The sequence below is a fragment of the Myodes glareolus genome, chromosome 9 (genome assembly GCF_982192425.1).
Source record: "Myodes glareolus chromosome 9, mMyoGla1.1, whole genome shotgun sequence".
Taxonomy (NCBI): domain Eukaryota; kingdom Metazoa; phylum Chordata; class Mammalia; order Rodentia; family Cricetidae; genus Myodes; species Myodes glareolus.
The window spans coordinates 15020951-15046852 of NC_142034.1; the positions used below are offsets into that span (position 1 = coordinate 15020951).

At 46.2% G+C, this 25902-nt stretch overlaps 1 protein-coding gene across 5 annotated transcripts in view; it reads right to left on the reverse strand.

The window, feature by feature from the left end:
• Positions 1–25573, reverse strand: part of Helz (helicase with zinc finger) — a 167127-nt gene extending 141554 nt beyond the window's left edge. For 2 of the 5 annotated variants that reach the window (XM_048446061.3, XM_048446059.3), the window contains exons 1-3: positions 8252–8324; positions 6892–6940; positions 129–185 (exon numbers count right to left, since the gene is read on the reverse strand). The gene's annotated coding sequence lies outside the window, so the exon portion shown is untranslated. Of the gene's footprint in view, positions 1–128; positions 186–6891; positions 6941–8251; positions 8325–25460 lie in introns of those variants that run through there. The other 3 variants (XM_085695973.2, XM_085695975.2, XM_048446060.3) reach the window with 3 other exon arrangements.
• Between the last annotated feature and the right edge of the window lie 329 nt (positions 25574–25902).

Consider the following 25902-nt stretch of genomic DNA (forward strand, 5'->3'; position numbering starts at 1 on the left):
CCCTATCACCCTTCCAAAAAAAAAAAAAATTAATAAAAGTAAAAAGACGAAGTCTTTCCTGTCCCTTCTTCATGCATCGTTGAGGTTTTTTCTCCTTTGTAACAATCTCCTAAACCATCTATACTCACCTGCAGTTCACTGCACTGGGTATCACCCAAATAGCCCATCAGATCTCTTTATAATTTCTGAAAGAGAGGAGGGGAAAAAGCCTTTAAATACCACAGATTGGTAGGTGTGGTAGCACACACCTGTAATCCCAGTACTGGAAAGACTAAGGCAGGAGAATCTTGGATATGAGGTCAGCCTGGGCCATACATCAAAACCCTGTCTCCAAGAAATACACAACAAAGAAGAATTACCAATCGTTGTATCATTTCAGAAGCATCAGTATCCACTATGTACAGCATCTGGCCTCTCTGTCCCCAGTAACACAATCAGATCTAGCAGAACCAGCTATGGTTCTGACACAGCCTCTAGACATAAAAGCTTTCCCACTGCTACTACTGAGCTGCGCAACCTCGGGCAAGTCAGCTTCTCCAGGGCTACATCCCTCATCTGGAAAATGAGAAAGACGGGAGTAGAGTGCTGGTCTAGCGTTCATAGAGTCCTGAGTTCAATACCCAGAACTGGCATGGTGACACAGGCCTACAATCCCAGTACCCTAGAAGAGGAGGCAGGAGGATCAAAAGTTCAAAATTGGGAAAGGAAAGATGGTTCAGCACTTGCTGTTCTTTCAGAGGATCAGGATTCAGTTCTCGGCACCTATATGGTGGCTCACACCATCTGTAACTCCAGTTCCAGGGGTTCCAGAGCCCTCTTCCTCCTCCAAGAATACCAGATATGCATGTAGTATACATACATACAAAAAAAACATTCATACACATAAAATAAATCTGAAAATTTTTTATTTAAAACGTTTAAGTTTATGCTCTAAAAAAAGCTTATGCTCAGCTACATGGTCCAAAGCCAACTTGGGCTACACAAAACTCATCTCAAAAATAATGAAGGAAAAAAAAAAAAACAAGAAAATAAAACCAAAAAAAAAAAAAGCAAAGTTTCCCAGAAAGAATACCAGCAACACCATTCAATGTTCTTCTACTATGTCAGTTCACATTCAAGCCTAAATTTCTCCTTCCCAAAATGGAAATAACTGTCTTGTAAGATGCTAGACAATGGGCCCGACGAGTTATAAAAAGTCCACAGTAGACATATGGGGATGCTTATCATAGAATCCAACAATGGGGGCTGGAGAGAAGGCTCAAGGCTGCTCTTCCAGAGGACTTGGGTTCAATTCCCAGCACCCACAAGACAGATCACAGCTGTCTGTAACTAATTCCAGGGAATCTGACATCCTCATACAGACATACATGCAGGCAAAACATCAAAATATGTGAAAGAAAGAAATGAAAAAATTTTAAAAATCTAACAATGGTAGTAGGGCATAGTGGCCTATACCTTTACTCCCAGTACTTGGGAGGCAGAGGCAGCATCGCTATGAAAGGCCACTCTGATCTAGAGTGAGTTCTAGGACAGCCAGGGCAACATAGAGAGACCTTGTCTCAAAACACAATAAATAGATGAATGGATGGATGGATAGATAAGACAGACAGATAGATGATCAGAAAATAAAAACTTACCCAGCCTGACCTCAATACTGTCTAAACATTTAATAGTTTGACAGTAGATTGCCATTAATGTTATATATCACAGCAGAGCAGAATAGACATCCAGTGTCTAGTCAATAGCCATGCATTCTGGATTTCTCTCTTTACTTCTACTGTTGCCAATACACTTTAGGATCAGAGGGGTCTTCCAAAACCTAAATGACACCCAGCTATTTACCAAGGCCATGCAGAAGAAGAGGGAGACTGAGTGAGAACAGGGGCTTGAAGGAGGGGGATTTTGTTTTTAATCTTTTCTTTTTTTGTTTTTGATTTTTCAAGACAGGGTTTCTCTGTGTAACAGCCTGGCTGTCCTGGAACTCACTCTGTAGATCAAACTGGCCTCGAACTCACAAAGATCTGCCTGCTCTGCCGCCCAAGTACTGGAATTAAAGGTGTGTGCCACCACCACCCAGCTTTTCTTATTAATATGGGAGGATGTGAATAGTATTTGTGTCTGTGTAAATGCCACATGTGTGCAAGTACCACAGAAACCAGAAGAGCTGAAGTCACAGGCAGCTGTGAGCTACCCATGTGGGTGCTGGGTACTTAACTATTCTTACCCACTGAGCCATCTCTCCAGCACCACTCTTAGTCTTTGTTTTATATACTCAAGTGTTGCTCAATTTAACTTACCATATGCATGCATGATTTCTGTGCAATTTTTCCAACTATATTATTTATAAATATACCTGACAGGCTGTGTTTACAAGAAATTTTCCAGCATAAGGTATACTTCCACAAAGGAAAGTGAAAAAGCAAATTCAGACGTGATAAGAAAACTGAAAATATGGCACAGAAATAAAACTCACAATCATTCACACTTCAGAGTGGATCAGTCCAAAAATGTGATGCGTATAGGAAAGATGGCTCAGTTATGGGTAAAGGCACTCGCTGCACAAGACTGACACGTGAGTTCAGTCTACAGACCCATGTGAAGTTGGAAGGAGAGAGTCAACTCTAAAGCTCTCCTTTGGTCTCCACATGTGCATGCAAGCACATGTATACACAAACACTAAAACTTTTAATTAGATATGTGTGTATATACATTCATATATATATACATATATATATATATATGATAAGCTAGACTTTTCACTCAAAAGCTAGAAAAATTCCAGTTTCACCAGACTCCCTGTTCTTAGAAAACGGACCCAGAATGGTTATAAGTATACAGAATTGATAAGACTTTTGATTTAAATTGGAAACTTTCAATTTCTTTCAGATGACTGAACGTGTAACAAATACTTGACATATATATGAGTATTTACACGTGTAACATATGCAACTGCTCTTCATTATTTATCAGTGATAAGTCTTAAAAAGAGGAATAATGACTATCTGACTGGGGATTTTCAAATGTTACGTCAGCCACCCATGAAGTGGCAAGAGAAGGGTGTTGTGCCGCTGCTCATTCATGCTAAGAGATTACCCTGACACACCAATGCCATGAAGAGACAGGCAAGCCAGTCTGATACTCTCTTCATGTTACACTTCACTTGTAGAAAACATTTCAAAACACTACTTAGCAATCCAATTACATTTGCAAGTATGTTTACCTAAGTTCATGAAAATAAACAACCCTAAGAACCTTATTGCTTGCACTGGGCCTGCGTTTGGATCTGAAGTAGTGAGTGACAGACAATTACTGGCTGATTTGCATTCAGTGGTACTGTCAAGCTACCTCTTAGACAGACACAGGTGCGTTTCTAAGAGTTAGCCGACGTCCCTGAGGGTCTCTCTGCACTACACTCAGTTTTTCATGAAAACATTACAATTTTTTGTTCCTTTCTAGACTTTTTGTATTTAGTGTGTATGAGTGTTTTGCCTGTACATTTGTCTATGCACCACATACATGCCTGGTGCCCAGAGGTCACCAAAGGGTGCTGCATTCCTTGGAACAGATGGTTGTAAGTGGTCATGTAGATACTGGGAACTGAACCCAGGTCCTCAGCAAGAGCAACAAGTGCTTTCAATGACTGAGTCATTTTTCCAGAGCATATGCTACAGACTTTTTCCTTTTTTGCTTTTTTGTCTTGTTTCGTTTTGTTTTTGTTTTTGTTTTTCGGGACAGGGTTTCTCTGTGTGACAGCCCTGGCTGTCCTGAAACTCGCTGTGTAGACCAGGCTGGCCTCAAACTCACAGAAATCCACCTTAGTCAGCCTCCCGAGTGCAGGGATTAAAGATGTGCACCACCACCTGGCTACACTGCACATTTTTTAGTTTCACAAGGCCCTCCAGAAGCAGGAATGGTTTTTAGCATTTTTCTCCTAGTCACTGAAATGTGTACAGTCCATATAGCTATACAGACTTTAAAAACAATGACTGAATTCATTTAAGTTATATGATGAAATTTCTTTTTAACAATGGCAAAAGGTGCTGGATGGTAGGTGGAGACATTCGCTTTTAATCCCAGCACTCGGGAGGCAGAAGCAGGTGGATCTGAGTTCAAGGATCTACTAGAGCTAGTTCCAGGACAGGCTCCAAAGCTACAGAGAAACCCTGTCATAAAAAACACAACAAAAACAAAAGTAAACAAATAATGGCAAAAGGCAGCTTTCCCAGCTAAAAGAGAGGTATCAGATTATATTAACCAGCTCCTCCAAAAATAACCACCTTATCTAAAAACAATGCTCTAGCTAACCAGCCAGAAGACAAAGAAGCCCTATCTTCAGTCAGTCCAAAGACACAGACTTCTACTCCACTGCAACCTTTGACACTGTGGTATTTACCATTTTAGAATACTTTGTGTAGTTGGAAGTAGTGGTAACACACGCCTTTAATGCCAGCACTCAGGAGGCAGAGGCAGGTGAATCTCTGTCTGGTCTACAGAACAAGTTCCAGGACAGCCAGGGCTATACAAAGAAACCCTGTTTCAAAAAACAAAAAGCAAACAAAAAACTTCGTGTGACAAGTTGCTTGATGGTCAATCACTAACTTCAAAGAGAATAATAACACTTGTCTGCATGTTAGAAACTATGAAAAATGCCTCAACACAACTCAAGCTAAGGAACACTAGTTCCACAGGATTACCTAGCCTAAATACTCAATACTCAATTTTTAAACCACAAGTGGGAACATTTCTGGGGGCAAAAGCAAATACTTGGCTCCTGGCCACAAAATTATCTATAGATTTCAAACAAGACAAGAGGACGAGTTAAAACTGGGAGATCTAAGACAAGACTATGCCTCCATCCACATAATGAAAATAAACGTAAAACTCTGTATTTGCTCTCCCAAAAATTAAAATTAAAAGAAGCACTGCTGAGTCAACACCAGTGGAAGTGCTCAGTGCTAACAGGATCTCGGTCTCTGTCCACCTCTTTCCCAAGTTCCCCACACCCTCTGCTGCATTTTAAAGGCAAAGTGTGGACTATATGCCTCAACCTTGAGGGGTTAGGGACACAGCTTATCCTTAAAAGGATGTACTAGATATGAAAAGTTTATGAGGACTTCAAAATCTTTTTGCCCAAATATGCTAAGGGAGGGGTGGTAAACAAATCTGCAATAAATCACTTGATCATACTTAGATTTGTCTAAAGCAGTGGTTCTCAACCTTCCTAATGTGGCAATCCTTTAATACAGTTCCTCACGTTTTGGTGACCGTAAGATTATTTCATGCCCCACCCCAAAAGCTGAACATCGATGGCATAGGCCTTCAATCTCAGAACTTAGGGGGCAGAGGCAGGCAAATCTCTCAGTTCAAGGCCAACCTGGTCTACAGAGTGAGTTCCAGGACAGGCAGGGGTGCAGAAACCCTGTCTCAAAAAAAAAGAGGCGATATTGGCAAAGGCCCAGTGTTATAGCAGTATATGTCTTTTAGTTCCAGAACTTAGGAGACAAAGGTAGGTGAATCTCTGCAGTCTGGTCTACATGGAGCTCCAGGCCAACCAAAGCTACATAATGAGATGCTGTCTCAAGAAAAACCAAAACAACAAAAATACCACTCCTTACAACCATCACCACAACCAAAATAATAAAACCACACGCACACATCAGCAACAACAACAACAAAAAGTGGTCAGTCAGGTAGTACTGGCACACACATTTAATTCCCCCACTTGGGAGGCAGAGACAGGAGGATCTCTGTGAGTTCAAGGCCAGCCTGGTCTACAGAGTTCCAGGAGAGCCAGGAGTACAAGAGAAACCCTGTCTGAAAATTAAAAAAAGAAAATGATGTTGTTGCTACTTCATACCTATAATTTTGCTACTGTTGGGAACTGTAATATAAATATCTGATACATTAAAGGGACCATGACCCACCGGTTGAGAAATGCTGTTCTAAAACCACCAGAGAAAGGTAACTTAAGTTGAGAAACTGGTTGAAAACTGTAAAAAACAAGATTCTCTCTCCCTGGCACACAGGACAAACTGTTCACCCACATATATAACGTCCTTTAAATCCAAGGCACTAAGCCACGCACTGTAGCAGACCAGCACTTGGGAGTTCAAGGCCAGCCTTGCCTACTTAGCAAGTTCTAGGTCAGTCAAACCTTCAGTAGTAAAAACCTGCCCTACCCCCCAAAAATTTCAAAGTATTACATGGGATAAATGAAACAAAAATTTGAATTGACACACCATATAGGGCCAGAAATGATGACAGAGTAGCCATATCCCCAGTAAGCAACACAGAACTTAGTATTATTTCTGCTTCAGAGAGATATCAGGTATTTGTTATTCAGCTTTTCAGAAAAGAAAAGGGGCTGGGGATGTAGCTCAGTCATTCTGCATTTATCTAATATGTGTGAACCCACAAGTTCATACATACCAGCACCACAAAACAAAAAAACTAAATAACAACATAAGTGATGTGTTTGCTGAGAAATATTGCCAACAGAAATGTACTTCACAAAAGTCCCACGAACGGTGGGTGTATGAACTTATCTACCCAATTGCTTATACTCAGTGTGGCGTGTACTGGACATCAAAACAGATAAAATTCAGACCATCCAATTAAAGTTACACAAGGAAATTTGAAGAGGCAATCTATAATTACTCCTGGAGAAGACACTGATCAAGGATAGCCACAAATAACATTTGGCTCTAGACATAGCTGCACTATGTGTGAATAAGTTGGAGCCACTAAAAAGGACGGCCACAACTTTGCTACCTCTAGCCCTGCCTGTGTCCAAACTGGGAGACTGGTCTACTTGGAACGTAGTGTCAGCCTTACCCTTGCATTGCTTACGATAGAGGGAAAACAGAGCAGAGTTTTTAGCTTCAATCTCACCTTGCACATCCCCCTGGCACGGTAGTTCATGAATTACTTCATCCAGTTCCTGGGGCAAACAGAAAAGCAGAAAATCTATATAATACCAGTTGGACCTATTATCGGTAGCAAACATTACATCGCCCAGAAGTAAAAGAACAATGGAGAGTTCAAGTGGAAAAAGTTACAAAAACAGTACAGCGTGAAGTTTTGTGGGAAAAATCTGTTTCTTTTACCTAAACCTGAAAATATTTTCTTTCAGTAACAGATTTTAAGTGTTCTTAAATCTTAATAAAGTCATCTGCTCAACCCTGATTAGTCTTGCTTTCAAAAATAAAAGGGGGAGGAAGGTAAGGGGGGGCTATTCATATGTGGAGAGAGGACAAAATCAAGAACAAATTAGGCCAGATAACGTCTCCCTCCTTCCCCCCCACCCCGCTCCTGGAATCCACTATCTTTGGAGTTACACTTTTGATTATATTAATGGGTTGCCTGAAAAGTGTTAAGTTTGCATGGGAAAAAGAATGCCAATTTCGGAGTTCAGCAAAACCTTACAAGGTTCCCAGACCAAAAGGAATCTGAAGACTCTGGCTTCCAGCCCTGTCTGAAAGGACCCTCAGCAAAGGCCAGGGGGCCAACGACTCAAATCATTTGGGGAAGAAAAATCAAAGTTCCCAGTTAAGGATGTGTGCTCCAGCCCTTGGAAAAAGAGGCAGACAGAGACAGAGAGACATAGAGAGGCCTTTGGAGGCCACTTTCTCCGGGAAGAGATAGTGGTTTTGCTTTTGTGGATGTGCTCACGGGCCACGCACGTCCCAGGAGGGGGGTGGGGAGGGGGCCCACAGTAAATCTTGGGCTCTGGGGCGCCCCCCTGACCCACTTTTCGTGGTGTCCCCTTCCCGGGGGGTCGCCGCCCCACCCCAAGTGGAAGTGCTAACCCAGAGGGCTGCACCGCGCGCGGCGTGGGAGGCCGCCCGCTCCCCACCCTAAGCCGCGACCCCGGGGGGCGCTGGGCGTGCGGGGACTCCGGGGCGGCCCGTGCCCAAGCACCCTCGCGCGGACTCCCGGGTCGCCCCGAACCTCGGGTGTGTGCAAGGACCCCCGGGCCATCGCCTGGACGGCTGGCGCCTCAGCCCCCCAGCGGAAGGGAGAGGAGACTGAGGAGGGGAAGAAGCAGTAAACAGCTCCAGCGTCCGGGCCTCGCCTCAGAGAGAGCCCCGCTCCCCAGGCCCTGCCGCCGGCCGTCGGGATCCCCCGCTGTTCTCGGGGCCGCGCTGCCCAGGGCCTGGAGCACCCGAGGAGAGTCCGGGCCTTTCCCCGGATGGCTCTAGAGGCTCCTGAAGCGACCCAGGCAGCGGAGAACGGGGAAGTCAGGACTTACCTGTCATTACTTTCTACGCCATCTTGGATCCACTTGTCAACGTCCCCACAAAGCATTATGGGTAAGAAAGAGCCTTTAAAGTGACTCCCCCCCCCCCCTCGGCCCCCGACTCCCGCCTCCTGCCGCCGGCGCCGCCCCCTCCGGCCGCACCTCCCTCCGGAAAGTTGGCCCCAGAGGCCCGCCCGGCCCCCTTCTCTGCCTGCGGGACTCCGCAGGGAACATTCCCCCCCCCCGGATTTCCAACTGTGCCTTTGGGGTGCTCTCTTATCTCCCTGCCCGGGTCTCCCCTATCTCCTACACGAACTGCTGTCTGCCCCGCCGCGATCCTGCCCGGGCATGCAGATACCCCACTTCTGCATTCAATCAACATGGGGTGTCCTGGACGCGGGTGGCGTGCGAGCTGCTGGCGGATGCTTGGATGCATGCAGGGATGCAAGGACGCAAGCAAGAGCACGCCTGCGAGCGGTCCCTCAGCTCCGGGTCCTTGCTAACGCTCGCGCTTCCCGCCCCGGGGTATCCGCCACGCACGGCGCACCCGCGCGCGGGGACAGTGCCTGTATCCTGGGAAGCCACTCTGAGGCCCCCGGATTCCAGGAACTCTGTGAACGCCAGAAAAAACACATTTGGGGTTTGGGAAGGTTAAGCTAAAAGCAACTTTTACCCCGGGTTTACTCAACCTCGCGCCGTCTCCTCTCGCCGGGTAAAGTGATCCGCGACCCTCTAGGTCAGAGGACCCCTCCCCTAGGAATGTGGCTTTGGGCTCCGTAGTATCCACGGGTTAGAGTCCAAACTGCGGACTGTGACTTCCCTCGGCAGGTAACTCCGAGGAGCCAGGCTGCAGACTCCGGGTGGGGTGTGGATGCGCTCCTGGGCCGGGAGGAGGGCCCCCGGGAAGGTGGGGGGCAGTGCCTACCGCATTCCAACTGTCCTGCTCCCACAGGGCGGCGACCCCAGGCGGCGGGACAAGGTAGAAGGCGGGCGCCACGCTGGCTCGGGGCAGAGAGAGGAGGGGGATGTCCAGAGTGGCTCGGAGGCGACAAGGACGCAGGAAGTAGGAGGCGACCGTGCGCCAGCCCCGGACCTCAGCGAGCATCCCGCGGGCATCTGCTTTCTTGCCGCAAGACAAGCTGCGCGCGCTCTCTGCCCCTCCCATTCGCTTCGGGCGTGCGACACCTAGCTCAGGTGACCATCCTTCTCCCCCCCCCCCCGCCTTGCTCTCTCTAAAGTACCAGCTTCTTGCAGCCCTTGTCCTGCCAGAAATAGAGGTTTGTTGATTAACTCCCCACCCCCACCCTTTACGCTCTCTTCCCAAAGCCTCCAGTGTAAGCATTGCTGAGTTTGAGGACTTCTGCCTACCCCGAACAAGATTTGGTGTCCAGAAGAAAATCCTCCAAGACTCCGGGTAGATCCTATGCTTAGCTTTCGGGAGAGTTTAATCCCCGGGGTGGGTGTGGGAAGGGGTGTTATTCCCCAGCACACCAAAGCTTGTGAACAAAGTGCTGCTAAATAGCTCCGCAAAATCGAAGAAATTGTGAGCACGGGCATTGGCTCGTGCACACCCTCTTTTCGGCGCGAGGGGAGGGTCCTGGGTCTGCCTTTTTTAGTCACCTCCGGATCCCGCCAGAGGTGTCTGGAGCCACCTGGGTGGTTGCTGACAGCCTCTGCCCCTAGGGAGCCTAAAGCTCCTCCAGTCTATTGTCCCAGCCTGAAGAGAAGGTTTGGCCCCCGGGTCACTCTTGAGGGAGGGAGCAGGTGAGTCATTCCCAGCGGACTAGGAAGAGGCGGTCTTGGGAGGAACCTCCCGAGTCACCGCTTTTCAGAGCTTCTGCGAATCTCCAACGGTGTTGGGAACTGGAGCCCAGAGCTCTGAATACCTCTAGAGTGGTCAAAGGTGTCCCCTGCTAATGAAGGCTCCCAAGTCCTGTTTCCAGGGGTCCCCTGTTGCTCTCCTCCTCCAGTTCCTGCATTTCTTTAGCCACTAGGATGCAGTAATATAATGATTGGCAGCTTCAAGTGGGCGATCTGAGCTTCCTTGTAAGTAAGTAATCAGCCGAAGAGCAAGAGCTGCGCCTGCCAAACTGCCTCTTTGGTAGGTAGTCTTTCTTTGCTTTAGAAAAGCCTTGGCCCAAAGACAGACTCTATTTATGTCACTGCTTCTATGGCAGGTTCTTGTCCGAGAGGCCACCTGTTACCTGGGCTAAGAGAACCCACCTAATTCTCCGTGCTCCCAGCCTGCCCCTTACATCCTGATGTCCATCTGGATGAATTTGTGAGATGCAAATCATGTGACTCCCTCGTAAGTCTTCTGCATTACACTTGAAAGAAGCCTAGGTTCCCAGCCACGGCCTGCCAGCTCAATGCCCTTGCAAGGTCTTCCCTTCCTCCACGATGAGGCCAGGGTGATCTCTCTCTCCCTGCATCACCCCAGGCTTTCTTCTCCTAAGAAAACCGTGTCCCTCAATCTGCCAGTGATCGCCTTGTCATCGTTCAAGCCTCTGTTCCTCTCACTCCTCCAAGAGGACCTTTGTGATGCCCTTAAATGGAACAGTTCCCTCCGTTCTACTGCTGTCCTTAGAAATTGTCTTATCAATTTGTTTTATGATCATCTGACCCACTCACGTCTGAGTTGTACTATCTTCCGAGTGGGCCATGATATAGATGCTTACTGACTATTCGGGGAATTAATGACACACTGTTATCAGCACAAGGCAATAAGGAGAGTGGGTGCTGTTGTCTGAAGTGGACTGACCAACCATCTCTTCAGAGTGCTCGGATCATATTCAGCTAGAGACCCAGTGGGAACTGTGTTGTGGGGCTCCGCTTGGTTCTCTTCTGTTTCTGAGCTGGTTGACACCAGCAGCACCAATTCCCTCCTCGCATCCCTCCTCCTTCCGCATCTTCTCTCTCCTCCCATCACCCATGGCCACACCTGATTAGTTTGAATGCCAAGTCAGTCTTTAGTCCTCTCTTCAATTACATTGTCTAGGCATCTCTTTCCAGGATTCAAAGTTTTACACCCGAAAAAAATTGCTGACTCTATAACACTCTCATGCATCCTCCCCAGGGGGAGATCCTGGCCAACAACATCTTGGTATCTCCCACAGACACTTCACGCCCAGTGTTCTTACAACTCAGTGTCTTCCTTTTGTTCCTCCTCGTCATCTCCTTCTTCCTCTCTTTTTTCTTCTTCTACTACTTGTCTTCCTCCTTTTGGAGCTGGCTCTAATTTACACAGGCAAGCCAGAAACTTGCTATCTAGCCAACAATAACCTCGGCTCCTGTTCTTCCTGCCTTTGCCTCCTCCCAAGTGGTGAGATTACACATATCCACCACCAGGCTCACCTGACAGCAGTTCAGTTCAGTTCGTTTCTTTGACTGGCTGGTGTGTACCATATGTGTGCCTGGGCACATCTCTACATACACATGGTAAGGCAAAGAAGAACATCATAGATGTTTCCATTAGACTGCCTGGACAGGAAACTTCCAGAACCTGCATGTCTTTGCTCTCCAACACCAGAGTTATAGATACACACCCTATTCCCGGCTTTTTCTCTGTGCCTGCTGGCGATGTGAACTCGGACCCCCAGGTTCATACAGCAAATACTCTTACCCACTGAGCTGTCTTGTGGGAGTCAGTTCTGTCCTACCAGAGGGATCCTCGGGAGCCGTATCAGGTCAAGAGACTTGGCAACAGGCACCTCTACCAACTGGGCCATCTTGCGAGCCCTCTTTTTGGTTTTGTTTGTTCGAGACAAGATCTCACTATGGAAGTCAGGCTAGCCTGGAACTCAGTCACCCTGACTCACTCCTCTCAGTACGTCCTGTACCTTCACATCCAGCTCTTCGACCTCTGTTCTGAGAGTCTACCTGGCTCTCACCTTTGTTTCCAATACCTTGGATTCTCCACTCACTTCCGGACATGCCATTCCCATGTTCCTGTAGCAGCTGTGGGGAGTTGCTGCTGTCTCTCTGCCTTATTTGGCAGTGCTGTAGTCCTACACAGAAGCCGTAATTTGTTCCCTGCTTTTTTTTTTTTAAACAAGGTATTTTCACCTAACGTAATAGGGCATTTGTTTACACCTACAGAGGAAGATAGGGCCTCATTATAGCCCTAAAGTTGTTTCTAGAAAAATTCTGCGAATAGGGACTGAGTAGATGGCTCATCAGTTAAAGCAAGCATGACGGATAGGGTCACCAGAAAGGCAGCTAACGCCCAGTGGGCATGGTGGCCTATGTGTAATTTTGTCCTCAGAGGGTGGGGACAGGATGGCCATGAAGAAACAATGGAGCCAGACTTGGTAGAGCGCACCTTTAATCCCAGCACTCAAGAGGGAGAGGCAGGACAAGCTCTGTAGATTGCAGGACAGCCTGGTTTCCATAGTGAGTTCCAGGCCAGCAGAGCTGCCTAGTGAGACCCGAGGGGGGGGGGGGGGGACTGGTTGGTGGTGGCACACGCCTTTCATCCCAGCACTTGGGAGACCGAGGCCAGCCTGGTCTACAGAACGGGTTCCAGGACAGCCAGGACTACACAGTGAAACCCTGTCTAGAAAAAGAAGAGACAGGATCTACAAGATGGCCCACTGGTTAAAGGTGCTTGCTGCCAGACCGTACAACCCTGACAACTTGAGTTTTTCCCAGGATCCATGTAAACATGGAAGGGAAAAAAAAACAGCTTAAAAAACATGTCCTCTAATCTCCATAAGTGCCACAATGTGCTCTTCCCCACCACACACACACCATAAACACAAAAATCACAATTTAAAAAAGTAAAAACCTGTGGCTGCTATCGATGTGTAACATTCTACTTATATATGTACTATGTAAATACACACACCACACACACAAGTGTGTGTGGTATGTATAATTTCAATTTTTGGAAACCTTTACTGTCAGCTTTGGGAAAGGTTTTAACATGTTGGGTTGGCATTGTGCAGAAATTAGCAGCCGTAATGATATAGAAAAGTTAATTATCCCATTTGTACAGGAATAACATTGTATTAAATATATAAAGTCTTACCAATGTGGGTTTGATTACAGAAACTAAGAAAGTATCCTCTAAATAATTGGGAAAAATAAACTTCAAAATAACAGATTAGAAGGCTGGAGAGATGGCTCAGCAGTTAAGAGCACTGGTTGCTCTTCCAGAAGACCCAGGTTCAATTCCCAGCACTCACATGGCAGCTCATGACACCCATGGCAAAACACCAATGCACATAAAATAAAAGAAAATGATTTTTTAAAAGCCAAACCATAATGATAATATACTCAGTTAACCAAAAGGCATAACAATTTGACGTTTTTTGTGTATTTATACAGATAGCCTCAAAGCATAGCAACAGAAAGAAGATGGAATTGCAAGAAGAAAAGTCTACAGTAGACGTTATCTCTATCCCTAACTTTTAGGACAAAATTAATAGGTGTGAACATATGGATGAGCACACTGGACATGTGTAGGACAGGGCACCCCAACTGCAGCTCGCACATTCTCATTTGCGCATGGAATGTTTTTGATGCTAGAGCTAGAACAAGACCCAACAAATTCCACATGATTCAAATCAAATAGAGTACATTCTCAGACAATGATGCAACTTAGTCAGAAAATAGGAATTTTGTAAAGGTAATAGAAAATATCTGTGTCTTAGTTTGCTTTCTAGTACTGTGATAGCACACTATGACAAAAAGCAACGTGGAGGAGAAAGGGTTTATTTAGCTCACGAATATCCTGAGTCAATCCATTGAGAGAAGTCAAGGCAGGAACTCAAGTAGGGGAGGAATTGAAGCAGAGGCCGTGAAGAAATGTTGCTTCATGGCTTGCTCACCCTTTCTTTTTTTTTTAAGATTTATTTATTTATTATGTACACAACATTCCTTCCATGTATGCTTGCATGCCAGAAGAGGGCACAAGATCTCATTATAGATGGCTGTGAGCCACCATGTGGTTGCTGGGAATTGAACTCAGGACCTCTGGAAGAGCAGTCAGTGCTCTTAACCTCTGAGCCATCTCTCCAGCCCCTTGCTCACCCTTTCTTATACCATTCAGGACCTTCTTTCAGAGATAGTACTGCCCACAGTGTGATAGGCCCACCCACATCAGAGGTAGTACCACTCACAGGGAACTGGGCACACCCACATCAATCATTAATCTAAAAAATGCTCCTGCCTGCAAGTCAGGTCTGGTGGTGCACACCTTTAACACCAGCACTGGGTAGGCAGAGGCAGACTGATCTCTGTGAGTTTGAGGTCAGCCTGGTTTACATAGCAAGTTCTAGAACAGCCAGGCTACATATTGAGACCAAATCCTCTAAAAAAGTAGGGGAAAGAAAGAAACAAAGAACAGAAAAGAAAGGGAAAGGAAAGAAAGTAAAATGAAAATGTCCTATAGACACTCTGACAGAGGCATTTTCTCAATTGAAGTTTCTTCTCTCAGACAATTCCAGCTTCTATCAAGTTGACAAAAACAAAAACTAACCAGGACATTATTGTTGCAAAATAAACTTTTTGTACACTGTGAAAATTAGTCTTTGCCAAGGGGCCTTCTGATTGGTTTAATAAAGAGCTAAATGGCCAATAGCTTGACAGGAAGAGGTGAAGCAGAACTTCCGGACAGAGAGAGAGAAGAAGGGGAACTGAATCTGGGCCTGTGAGATGCTACCAGAGAGAGGAAATTGGAGGTGCAAGATGGAAGAGGGGTGAAAAGCCACATAGTGAACAGAGATGAATATAAATGAGTTAATTTAACTTCTAAAAGCTAGTGGAACAAGCCAAAGCTATAACCCAAGCTTTCATAATTAATAAGTCTCCACATTATTTTTTGTGAGTTGGCAGGGCAAAGAAAAATCTATCTACACATAATGCATTTAAAAATTGTATTTTTTTTTTTTTGAGACAGGGTTTCTCTGTGAAACAGTTCTGGCTGACCTGGAACTCACTCTGCAGTACCAACCTGGCAGTCAAGATGTGTCCCCTGGTGAAAGAGTAGCTTAACTGTAGTGGGGATAGCCAGCCATTGCCTGATTGAATGTGCAGCGTGACCCACTGGTGGCAATGCATGCCTAGTGCCTTAAACCCTGTCAAAAGCCCAGGGCTGGACCAGGTGGTGGTGGCTTACACCTTTAATTCCAGCACTTTGGAGGCAGAGACAGGAGGATCTCTAAGTTTGAGACCAGTCTGGTCTACAGAGCAAGTAAAACATTTTTTTAAAATATTTATTTATTCATGTATTTATTTGTTATGTATACAATATTCTGTCTGTGTGTATGTCTGCAGGCCAGAAGAGGGCACCAGACCTCATTGCAGATGGTTGTGAGCCACCATGTGGTTGCCGGGAATTGAACTCAGGACCTTTGGAAGAGCAGGCAATGCTCTTAACCACTGAGCCATCTCTCCAGCCCCAAGTAAAACATTTTTAAAATAAAAGAACTAAAGAAGGAGAAAAAAAACCCTCAGATTTAGAACGTAATGAAATCCTACAGATCAATGAATGGCAAGGGAAGAAAACAGGTAAAAGGCTAACAGGTAATTTATCCGAAAGAATAGCCAAAGAACCAATAACTAAGTACTCAGCCTCACTAGTCAAAAGACATAAAAACTAAAGCCGTGCTCAGCCATCGCTGCACCCCATTCAAGCTCCAGGATGTGAAAGACTGACTCGAATCTCAATGTTACTGCAGATGTTTGGCTCAGAGCCCTAACAGCCAGACTGGACCACCCATCCTCCACAGTGGTGAACAGCAGAGAGAGGAGGTTTGGGGAGAACACATAAACAAGCCCACTGAGGGGCTGGTGAGATGGCTCTGTGGTTAAGAGCACTGACTGCTCTTCCAGAGAACCGGTGTTCAATTGCCAGCACCCACATGGCAGCTCGCAGCTGTCTGTAACTCCAGTTCCAGAGAAATTCGACATTATTATACCAATGTATATAAAATAAGGTTAAATAAAGTTTTATTTAAAAAAAAAAAAGAAGAAGAAGAAGCCCACTGAGCCCCCAGTCCATCGTCAGAGTCCTGACATAGGTTTACATTTCAACAGAGGACAAGAGGTACATAGGACAAACATTCTCAATCAAGGTGGGCACCCACCTCACCATCATTCTCTCTCCTCCCAGGGATCTGATGGTGCTGGAACCCTATGAAATCTTTGTAGCAGGCAAGTTTCCCTCTGGCTGACAGCAGGAGCCTTCTTCACCCAACATGAGAGCCCAAGTCCTTGAGGGCCATTGTTTAAATAATCTGATAGCCAAAGGGAGGGAACATGTCTCTCCAGAACATCTTGTTCCTCCCAGGACAGTCGGTCCCCCACAGGGTGGTACTGAGGATGTAAAACAAGAAATCTCTCAGATCTAACTGGTGGGAGCCAAAATGGGTGAAAGCACCTTAGCAAACTAATTGGCCAGCGTCTTCTAAAGGTGAAATCTAGAGAGGTCCTCAACGGAAACCTATGCATCCCAAGACATGTTCAAGCCTGGGCCAGCTCCTCACTGGTAGATCCCTCCCTCACCCCAGCATGGCTGAGGCTCTAGGTGTGATCCCCAGCACCACCAGAAGAGAGAGAGAGAGAGAGAGAGAGAGAGAGAGAGAGAGAGAGCCCTCAAGATGGCTCTCTGAGTCAGGAGTTGGTGGCTTTGACCCCAGCGCTCAGGAGGCAGAGGGAGGTGGATCTCTCCTGAGTTCAAGGCCAGCCTGGTCTACAAAGGAGGTCCGGGAAAGGTTTTAAAGTTACATAAAGAAATCCTGTCTCAAAACAACAACAGCAACTTGGAATTATTGAGGAATCCTTATCCATTCTCTTGACTTCCCTCTGTAGGCAGCCATGGGCCTGAAATTTTGGGGGCCAGAGTCTTCTTGTTAAACATGTGCCAGTTGATTTAGTATTTTGGTTTTGTTTGCGTTCTGAACTTTATAAAAGAGATTAAACTGCCTGGACTCAGGCACAACTGGAGTATTTGCCTCAATAGTTTGGGAAAACTTTCTGTTTACCGCTTGCTGACAGTAAACCAGTCTACAGCTCTCTTATCCTTTCGCGCCCCCCCTTCCATCCCTTACCTTTCTCTCTTACACCCCCCCCTCCACTTCCCAAGACATGGTTTCTCTGTGTAGCTCTAGCTGTCCTAGAACTCATTTTGTAGACCAGGCTGGCCTCGAACTCACAGAGATCCGCCTGTCTCTGCCTCCCAAGTGCTGGGATTAAAGGCGTGCCCCACCACCGCCCAGCCAATGCTTGCAAGTATTTGTTTATTGCACTCAGCTCTTCCTTTTGGGTTTTGTTTTGTTTGTTTGCTCTGGTTTTGGCTTGGGGAAAGTTGTTTTTTGTTTGTTGGTTGGTTGGTTGGCTTTTTTGAGACAAAGTCTTTCTAGGTGGTCCAGGTTGGTCTCAAACTTGAGATCCTCCTGTCTTAGCCTTCAAAGATCTGAAAGTATTGGCATGTGCCACCTCCACATCCGGTGATGGTATAGTTCCTGAACAGAAGTTTTCCAGCATGGCTTTCTGCTCTGTGATAAAACAGTGAGGTGTGTTTCACACTTTCTTCATTAAAGGGATAAGATTTCACAATAAAAAAAGATTAAAAGAGGAGCAGGGCATGGTAGCACACACCTTTAATACCAGCACTGGTGGGGGGAGGGGTAGAGGCAGGTAGATCTCTGAGTTCAAGACCAACCTGGTCTTCAAAACGAATTCTAGGACAACCAGGGCTACACAGAGAAGCCCTGTGTTGGGGAGTGGCGGGGTGTGTGTGTGTGTGTGTGTGTGTGTAAGAAAACAGAAAAGACAGTGTTAAAATACTGGACTCACTGTGGGCAGAGTCATGTAGCTTCCACATCTGTGCACACCGAGAGTCATTACCAAGCTCATGCCCCAACACAGGTTGGCGCCCTTCATGCTGCACAGTACTGCAGGTACTGCAGGGAGGTCCTAACTAATCGACTGCTCCCCAGACAGATTGAGTTTGGGGAAAATGATCTGGGAGATGAAGTGTTAACTACAGTAAAAGACCCTGTGAGCAAGGTTGGATCTCCTCTCACCATGAGGGCATCTCAGTTCAGCTGGAGAGAAAGCAGCAGTAACTACAATGTGACCATCATCTATCTGCCCGCCCCAGAGCAGGCAGGAGCTCACAAAGGGGCTGAGGCAGGGAGGAGGCAGTCCTATCTTCCTTTGGGTGATAAAAGTCTTTTAGAGTAAGATAGGGATGATGGGGGCACAGTAATGACTGCGGGTTTGCCTGAAATACTGCTGAGCTGTGGCCTTAACAATCGCTAAGTGTTCTTGTTTGCATGGAGTCTTGCTTGCGGCACTGACTGGTCCGGAACTCAGTTTGAAGACCAGGCTGGCCTCAAACTCGTGAGCTAGCCTTCCTCTGCTTCCTAACTGCTGGATCAGTTGCATATGCCACAAGGCCCAGCCTGAAAATAGCCAAGATTTTGGTAGAGCATTTGCCTGATATGCACAAAACTCTGGGTTCAGTCCCCAGCATTGCAAGAAATTATTTAGTTAGTTAAATGAAATTCCTAATTTCCTTAACTGCAGTACCTTTGTCGTCCTTAGGATCAGTCTAGGCTCAAACTAGACAAAGAAGAAGAAGAAAAGAAGGAGAAGAAGAAAACAAGTAACAACAAAAGTTGGAATTTCTTCTCAATTTAAAAATAAAGTAAAAATTTAAACTCAGAAGATATGTTAAAAAAAACAAAAAAATTTTCTCCTTGCCCATGAAGGCAGAAACCTTGCTAGAAAGAAGCAAGACTTTACAGAGTTTCTGAGGTGCCGAAATCTACCCACAAATGGCTCCTGTTTCTTGCTTTCAAGTTCTTGTTTGTGTCTATCACCAATGACCTCTCTGTGGTTCGGGTGTGCTGGGTGTGTGTGTGTGTGTGTGTGTCTATGTGTCTGTGTGTCTGTGTGCAAATATGTATATGCTCAGTGAGTAGGTGCATGCCCACGTTCAGCAGGCTCTTTTATGTGTATGTGTGCATAGTGTGGGCGTGTGTTCCAGTGTACGTGTGCACCATGTGGGTACAGTGTGCATCTGTGCATTGCCGCCACTGACCCTCTGCGGGCTTTTGCACACACAGCCTGGCAGTGCTGAGTCTGCATCTCTGCAGTCTGTCCTCTAGCTGTCCCTGACAGGAAGCCAGGCTTCCTGGGGTCTTGAATCAGCAGAGCAGGAAGGAAATAGCAGCCACAGAGCTGTCAGATAGGACGCGGCCGACTCCAAGGCGTCCCAGAACAAGTCTGGAACAGGTTTCCAGAACTGGACCCGCGAAACCTTAGCATCGGAGACAAAAGCCCAGACCCTGCTTCGTGGTGTCCTTGCAGCCCAGAGTAACACTAGGCAAGGTCAGTCCTCAGATCATCCCCTGCAGCTTCCTTCCTGTGAGGAAGAAATAATAAAATAGCCTGTCCCTCAATTGCCGTGGGATTCAAAGTCTTTCTTATTTTCTTTCCTTTTTCTTTTTATGCCTTGAAAAAAAAAATTATGTTTCCAGGCATGGTGGCACATACCTTTTAGCCTAGCAGTCAGGAGGTAGAGGCAGGTAGATCCAGGCCATTCTGGTCTACAGAGCAAATTCAAACCAACTTGGGTTTCATGGTGGGGCCCTGTCTCAAAAAAATTCAAAAACACGAACAACAGTAATTGTGTGTGTGTGTGTGTGTGTGTGTGTGTGAGAGAGAGAGAGAGAGAGAGAGAGAGAGAGAGAGAGAGAGAGAGAGAGAGCGCTTTTGGGAGTTGATGAGTTTATTCTCTCCTTTGAGTCCTGTGAATCAAACTCAGGTTCTCACATTTGGCAACAACTGCTCTTACCATTTAGCATCTCCCTGCCTCTCCCATCCTTTGTGTGTGTGTGTGTGTGTGTGTGTGTGTGCGTGTGTGTATGTCTGGGTGTTTTGTTGCATATATGTCCGTATACCACACACATGCCTCTATTCCAAAGGAGGCTAGGAAAAGATGCCAGATCCACGGGGACCGGAGTTACAGATGATTATAAACCAGCTGTGGGTGCTGGGAGTTGAACCTGAGCCCTCTATAAGAACATCCAGTATTCTTAACTAATAAGCCATCTCTCCAGTCTCAGCCCCTCACGCTGTGTTTAGAGAAAAGATTTCTCTCTAGTCCAGGACAGCCTGAAATGCATATGTAGCCCTAGGCTGGTATCAAACTTGTAGCAGTCCTCCTGCCTCAGCCTTCTGAGTGTTGTTATTACAGGCATGTGTCAATCAACATGTATGACTTGCTGTATGTGATGCTACAGGGAGGCAGAGGCAAGCGGATCTCTGTGAGTTCCGGGCCAGCCTGGTCTACAGGGTGAGTTCCAGGACAGGATCCAAAGTTACAAAGAAACCCTGTCTCAAAAAACCGAAGGAAAAAAACAAAAACGAAAAAAAAGAAAGAAAGAAAAAGAAAAAAGAAAGAAACTGATGGAGTATAGTGTGTGTGCGTGTGTGTAATGGATTCTACACCTAGTACTGCCCTTTCACCTATTTTAAAACAAAAATATGGGGGGCTGGAGAAATGGCTCAGTGGTTGAGAGCACTGACTGCTCTTCCAGAGGACCTGGGTTCAATTCTCAGCACCCACATGGCAGCTCACAGCTGTCTGAAGATCCAGTTTCAGGGGATCTGACACCTTCATACCAATGCACATGAAATAAAGATAAATAAATTATAAAAAAATTTTAAAAAAATAAATAAAATAAAACAAAAATATGTATCCTTCAGTGTGTTTAATAGGCTGACAGTCTGATGCCAGTCCTGGGTCTGGGCGATGAGACACCATGATGCTCTCATTGCTTTCTTAAAGCGTTGATTAATTTTGGAGTTTTTTGTTTTGTTTTCTGCTTTTTGTCCTCTGTAAAGGACAGTTTGGAGTACTCAGGAGTCATTTCCTGGGAGTCATTGCAGGCATGTGACCACGGAACCTTTCTTTTAAACTTAACTTTTCAAAAGCTTTCAGATTTTGATTTGCAAAAAAGTTCTGTAAAATTTGCAAAAAAATCTACATTTTGGTTTTTTGAAACTGGCAGGGGAAGTCTACCATAGTAAATCCTCATGAGCGGGGTGGAGCAGATTTCTATAAACAAGGCGAGATGCACTCTCACCAGGCTTCTGTGGAAATGTTTACGCGGGAAGAGAGAGCCTCCAGCTCTGTCGGCCTATCACAGGAGTGTGCAAAACTATGCATGAAGTCCTCTGTGAGTCAACTTCAGAACCCTCAAGTGCGTATTTCACCCAAACACATGTTTTTACCCCATATGCCTGCGAGGTCTGAAGAAGAGGTCGGAGAACTTGTATTCAGGACTGTTGTGAATCTTGTGGATGCTGGAAACTCAACCCTGGTCCTCTGCAAAAACAAATGCTCTTAACCAATAAGCCATCCCTGCAGCCCTTCAGGACAGATTTTGTTGTTGTTATTGTTTTTGTTTTGTTTTTGGTTTTTTTCCAAGACAGGTTTCTCTGGTTGTCCTGGAACTCACACTATAGACCAGGCAGGCCTTGAACTTCCTGAGTCTGTCTCCTGAGTACTGAGATTAAAGGTGTGTACCACCACTGAACTACTGCCTGGCTCTTTGATTGATTGGATTTTGTTTTTTCTGGACAGGATTTCTCAAGACAGAGTTTCTCTGTGTAACTTTGGAGCCTGTGTTGGAACTCACTCTGTAGATCAGGCTGGTCTCGAACTCAGAACCCACCTGCCTCTGCCTCCCAAGTGCTGGGATTAAAGATGTGCGCCACCACTGCTTGGCTATTTGTTTTTGTGTTTGTTTGTTTTAATTTAGTTTTTGAGATAGGGTCTCACTATAGTCCTGGCTGTTCTGGTGTTTGCCATATAGATCAAGCTGGCAAAGCAGGATATTCTTGTTTTGTTTTCCAAGACAGGCTTTTTCTGTAGCTCTGGCTGTTCTGGAACTGGAAGATCTGCCTGCTTCTGCCTACTGAGTGCTGGGTTTGAAGGCATGCACCAACCCGGCCTGCAAAACAGAATTTTTAAAAACCTACAAAACACATTCTATGTGGGAGTGGGTGAGTGGTGTACGTACCTGCTTGTGCGGGTGTGTTTATGTTTGTGCAGGACACATGTATGTACATGAGTGCATGTGGAGATGTGGGGGCCGGAGACTGATACACAGTGCCTTCGTCTATTGCTTTGGTTTTTTTTTTCTGTTTTTTGTTTGTTTGTTGTTGTTTTTGTGTTTTGTTTTGTTTTATTTTTTGCATCAGGGTCTCTCTCTCTCTCTCTCTCTCTCTCTCTCTCTCTCTCTCTCTCTCTCTCCCCGGCTAAAACACCTGAGCAGCAAGCTCCAGGAGTCTCCCTCGGCACTGGGGTTACAGAAACACAGATGACAGTCGTGCCCTGCTTTACTGAGGTCCTGGGGATCTGAACCCAGGTCCGCATGCTTGCACTGCTATTCCCTTACCCATGGGGTCATCATCTTCCCAGCCGAAAAGAGAAAGAAGACAAATGCAAACAAATTTCCTGACACAGAAGCCCTGTGACCAGCTCACACTGCAGCCACCAGACCCCCTCTGAGCCATAACAATAGCCCTTCACATCATAGTGAGTCCTGGTGTCCCAGAAGACAGACCAGAACCACCAGCTGATTTATCAGCAGTTATTAAAATTCCTCGGTGCCCACAATTGGATTTCTTTTTAGCGCAGCCCTTCTTTCTTCCTTCTGGCCCTCGAAGCACAGTCGCTCGCCTGATTGAGTTATAAGGAGGCTTTATTTGAACTCAAGAGGGTTTCTAACACTACAAACAACAATGAGAAGTGGATGGTGATTTTTTTTTTCTTTTACATCAAATCAAGTTTGTTCTTGCTAGAACTCTCCTTAGAGATGAAGAAGAGGCTCCCGCCCAGGGACCAGGGCCAGCACAAAGTAAACCAGGGCTGCCCTGCGCCCTCCTGGTTCTCTTGCTATGTCCGGCCCCTGTGATGGCTGGATTTAATTGTCAACTAGACACAGCCTAGAATTATCTGGAAAGGAAGCCTCCATGAGGAACCCTCATGATAGCCTGACCTGTGGGTGTGTCTGGGGGGATTGATTGATTGAGAAGACCCAGCCTGTAAGTGGGCAGCACCATTCTCTGGTTTTGGCCCTTGGACTGTAGAAGAATGGAGAAAGTTAGCTGAGCCCTAAGCGGGTATTCATTCTCTCTCTGCTCCTGACTGTGGGTGCAATGTGGCCAGCAGCTCACGTTCCTTTGCTCTTCTACTTCCTTTCACGATGACTGGATGCAAATTGGAATTTCTCTTCCTTTTTTTTTTTTTTTTTTTGACTTTTAGTTTTGGTTTTTGGTATTTCGAGACAGGGTTTCTCTGTGCAGCCCTGGGTGTCCTGAAACTCACTCTGTAGACCAGGCTGGCCTCAAACTCACCGAGATCCTCCTGTCTCTGCCTCCCCAGTGCTGGGATTAAAGGTGTGCGCCACCACCACCTGGCTACCCAGGATTTTTATCTTTCATTTCTATTTTCCAGAGCATCCTTACAGATGCCCCATTTTCTCCCCCTCTCGGAACACATCTCCTGTCTCCTAGGCGCCCCAACCCCAGATCTAACATCCTTTCGTCCTTCAGGTGGTCCCAGTGCTGCCACTTAAATCATAACTGAGATTTTCCCAATGAAAGGGCTCTGGAGATGGCTCAGTGGGTAGAGGGCTTGCTGAGTAAGCCTGGAGACCTGAACTCAGGTTTCTAGCACCCAGGAGAAAAGCTGAGAGTGGGAGCCGGTGCCTGTAACTCCTGGGGTTTGGAGCAAACAGATCCCAGGAGTTTACTAGTTCGGCAGTTAAACCAAGAGGGCAAGCTCCAAGTTGAGTGAGAGGCGTGGTCTCAAAACATAGACCCAGGTTCGATTTCCTGCATCTACAGGGCAACTCACAACCGCCAACCCCTTCAGTCCCAGGAGATCTCACTCCCTTTTTTGGTTTCCAAAGGAACCAGACACACACATGCTACACAGACATACATGCAGGTGAAACACCCATACACGTAAAATAAAAGTACCACTGAGGCCAGGCCTTCCAGGTGACTCGGTGGGTCAGGTAAGGGTACTCGGAGCCAAAGCTGACAATTTAAATTCCATCCCAGGGAGCAGAAGAGAACCATTACCTCAGGTTGTTCTCTGACCTCCACACTGCACAGAGTTGCATACTTCATAAAAAAAGAAATAAATATTCAAAAAACAAACAAACAAAAAAACGGTAGAGATGGATTGAAGCAGATGCCGACATCTGACCTCCACACATACCTGCACACAGACCAGACAGACGGACAGACCACAACAGAGATTATCCTCATTTAACTTGCCTTAGAATACAAATTTGTTGCACACCCCAAAGTTCGTTGTCCTCTCCCTGTTTTGTGGCTGGAATCCAGCCGGCAGGCTTGCAGCAGTAAAGAAATCGCCCTAGAAGAGAGTTGCTACAAAAACTAGTGTCGGGGCTGGGGCTGCTGGTGAGTGGGTGAAGCGCTCATCTGATTGCTCAAAGTCCTGTGTTCAATTCCCTCACATAAAACCAGGCGCAGCCAGGCAAGGTGGCGCATGCTTGTAATACCAGCACTGAGAGCGGGAGGCAGGTGGATCTCTGTGAGTTTGAGGCCATCCTGGTCTACAAGAGCAAGTTCCATGACAGGCTCCAAAGCTACAGAGAAACTCTGTCTCAAAGAAAGAAAAGGAAAGAAAGGAAGAAAGAAAGAGTCATTATTAATTAAAAAGAGAGAAGAAAAGACACATAATTTATAAAATCATTTTGAATATAAATAAAATGTAGCTAACCCATGCAAAAGTCTTAAGGCCCAGGATGGTTTGGCAAAAAGAACAGAGATAAAGTAGGGATTTTTTTTTTCCCATTTGTTTGCTGTTTTTCAAGACGGGGTCTTCACTGTGCCTCCTTCACTGACCCAGACTCACTGGGTGGAGCAGGTATCTCTTACCCTAGTTCCAGTCCTCTTGTGTGACTGGAATAGTGTGTAAGCCATCACACTCGGCTAAGGGAAGAAATTCTAAAGACTCCAAATCCTCTTTTTTGTTTGTTTGCTTTTTAAAGACAGTGTCTCAACTATGTAGCGCTGACCAGCATGGAATTCACTGTGTAGTCCACGTTAGCCTAGAACTCACAGAACCCACCTGACTCTACCACCACATGTCCCCAACCCCCTCACTATGATGAACTCATAAAATCAGGAAATGAATCCTGGCGCAATACAGTTCACTCACTCATAGATGGTTTTCCGATTTTGCCAGTTCCTGCCTTGGCACCAATATCCTCTGCTGCGTTCGATGACCCTGCTGTCCTGTGTGTGTTTCTGAAGACCAAACCCCAGGCTTGGACGTGCTCTGGTGAGGACACTCACTTGGTTATACTCCAGGCCCTTCTTTTCTCCCCTCCCCCTCCGCTATCTACAGGGTTTCTTTCTCTTCCTCCCATTCCCAGCCTTGAGATTTTGGAGGAGTGTTTTTTGCTCCCCGTTAGGAACATCTGATACTTCCGTCCTGATTAGACTTGGTCTATGCACTGGGGGACCAGGGGACTCCCTAAGGAACACAAAGCCGGTCTCAGGCATCCTCGTCGGAGGCAACCTGTGTCAGTTTGTCCTGTGGGAACCTTGATCACTGATCAAGACGGTATCTGCAGCTTTTTTTTCCCCACTGCAAAGTT